Below are 2475 nucleotides of genomic sequence, written 5' to 3'. Positions count from 1 at the left end.
CAACATCACCTGAACACTCTATAAAATATGATTCTAACCATCCATTATTTCTCATCTTGTTTTTATATTTTGTTAACAGAATTTTTGCCACCTAGAATGACAGGACTATTTTCTGAACAGTCCGTCAAAATAAGTTTAGAAGAAAAGTCTGTATTTTAACTACTATATCAGGTCCTCTAGAAGTGGTCTTGGCACATATCAGGTGCTTAATTATTATTTATTGATCAAATCAATGTTGAATCAAATCATCCACTGAATCTTTAGTACACTTTATTATTTTTTAAGCACAAATGTCTGCACAACTTTGACTTACAAGGTAGTTCTATGCAAAATAAATTAAAATGTTACTGACCTTGATATTATAAACTATGTACAATTAAATGTGGTTCCAAGGTACATAATTTTCCTTCTCACACAAGACGACAATTCTCAGTCAGTTCAGTTCAGTCGCTCAGTCGTGTCCAACTCTTTGCGGCCCCATGAATTGCAGCACACCAGGCCTTCCTGTCCATCACCAACTCCTGGAGTCTACCTAAACTCATGTCCATCGAGTCGGTGATGCCATCCAGCCATCTCATCCTCTGTCGTCCCCTTCTCCTCCTGCCCCCAATCCCTCCAAGCATCAGGGTCTTTTCCAACGAGTCAACTCTTCGCATGAGGTGGCCAAAGTATTGGAGGTTCAGCTTCAGCATCAGTCCTTCCAATGAACACCCAGGACTGATCTCCTTCAGGATGGACTGGTTGGATCTCCTTGCAGTCCAAGAGACTCTCAAGAGTCTTCTCCAACACCATTGATCAAAAGCATCAATCTTTCGGCACTCAGCTTTCTTCACAGTCCAACTCTCACATCCACACATGATCGCTGGAAAAACCATAGCCTTGACCAGATGGACCTTTGTTGGCAAAGTAATGTGTCTGCTTTTTAATATGCTCTCTAGGTTGGTCATAACTTTCCTTCCAAGGAGAAAGCGTCTTTTAATTTCAAGGCTGCAATCACCATCTGCAGTGATTTTGGACCCCCCAAAAAATTAATTCTGACACTGTTTCCACTGTCTCTCCATCTATTTCCCATGAGGTGATGGGGCCAGATGCCATGATCTTAGTTTTCTAGTTGAGATTAAAAAATGTGATACGAACATGTCTACTCATGCTTACCAGGATGGAAAGTCTCCCTCAAGTTTGTTCACATGATTTCTACTCCTTATTGCACAGTGCAAATCTGTAGGGGAAAAGAATAATACACTAACTCTTGGGTCCCATACAGGTTAATTAAGATTGCATTCTTCAGGCTGTTTCAATAGGACTGAATTTGGCCATTCCCATTTAGAAAATACCATGGAAAATTTATATACAGGGGTTCATGCTGTTGCATTTGGATAAAGCTGGCAAGTCCTTCCTATTAGCATAGCCCAGGAAATGCCATCTAGAAAATCTAATATATTGGAATAGATGTTGTGGTGTTTGGCCCACAGTTTGATAGTTCTTAGGGTTAACCCAAAGCTGTCAATGTCTGGTACTAGATGTAAAATTCGCTGGTTACCCTGCAACCCTGCAGACTTCTTATACATCTTATATCTAAATTTTTAAGCAGACTGTCATCTTTTAAATCCAAGGCTTCTGGAGTAGTCTGCAGTGCTCATCTTGCAAACAAAATATCATCAGTCCCTATCCCATCAAAACACAATTTGATAACTGTTACAAATGCCTCTTCAACAGCTCTTAAATCTTTTACTTCTTCCTGTCATGTCAACTTATAGAATGGGGTGAAAAAAATCACTTCGATCAACATGTCTTGGTGCAACACACAATGCATCAATATCAGCACGTTTTGCACGCACTCTTAATCTATAAGATCCAAATGTAAAATATTTTCCAACCAACATTTTCGATTACAGATTGTGGCAGATTCTTAACTTTCACTGATTTCTTAAAAGAGTATCCACTCTTTTACCAGGTTATTTAATTTTCCCTAAATTAAAATCCTGCGCTGCAGCTCCTCTTTCTCTCCATAAACCCCAAAGGGCTTCAGAGTCTCAACTAGTTTCTGTACAAGTAGGCAGTGTCTCCTTGTGGGCATCTAAGCTGATGGGAGAAGTAATGTCCCAGTGCTTCCGTGGCGGCTGTGTTTGCCTATGATCCCTGCATTGTAACTGGAAACAGCATCACCTCCTGCGCTGCCACAAGCAGTCACGTCTCCCCAGGCAACCTCCCAGGCTGAAGCTCTGGGCTTGATCCACAGAGGCGGGAGGGAGGCGGGGCCTGCCTTAGCCCTGGGTCCAACCTCACCCAGCACCTGCTCCCTCCGCTTTAAGCGCATCACCTCATCCCCGCCTCATCCTAACAAGGCGCCCCCATCCACTGAATCTTTTCACTCTACTCATTCAAATAACTCAATTCTGAATGTAACTAAATCACTAAACTCTCCACAGGGTTCATACAGAAGCCGGGCTCTATCAGATCAAGTTACCCAACAGG

The 2475-nt window shown here is 41.9% G+C and overlaps 1 pseudogene; it reads right to left on the bottom strand.

Annotated features, from left to right (window-relative positions):
- Positions 1-1235: 1235 nt before the first annotated feature.
- Positions 1236-2163, bottom strand: LOC139038175 (poly(A) polymerase alpha pseudogene; annotated as a pseudogene).
- Positions 2164-2475: the final 312 nt, after the last annotated feature.

The sequence above is a fragment of the Odocoileus virginianus genome, chromosome 14 (genome assembly GCF_023699985.2).
Source record: "Odocoileus virginianus isolate 20LAN1187 ecotype Illinois chromosome 14, Ovbor_1.2, whole genome shotgun sequence".
Classification (NCBI taxonomy): domain Eukaryota; kingdom Metazoa; phylum Chordata; class Mammalia; order Artiodactyla; family Cervidae; genus Odocoileus; species Odocoileus virginianus.
The sequence above is the reverse complement of the archived record's forward strand: the minus strand, read 5'-3'. Positions and strand labels throughout refer to the sequence as shown.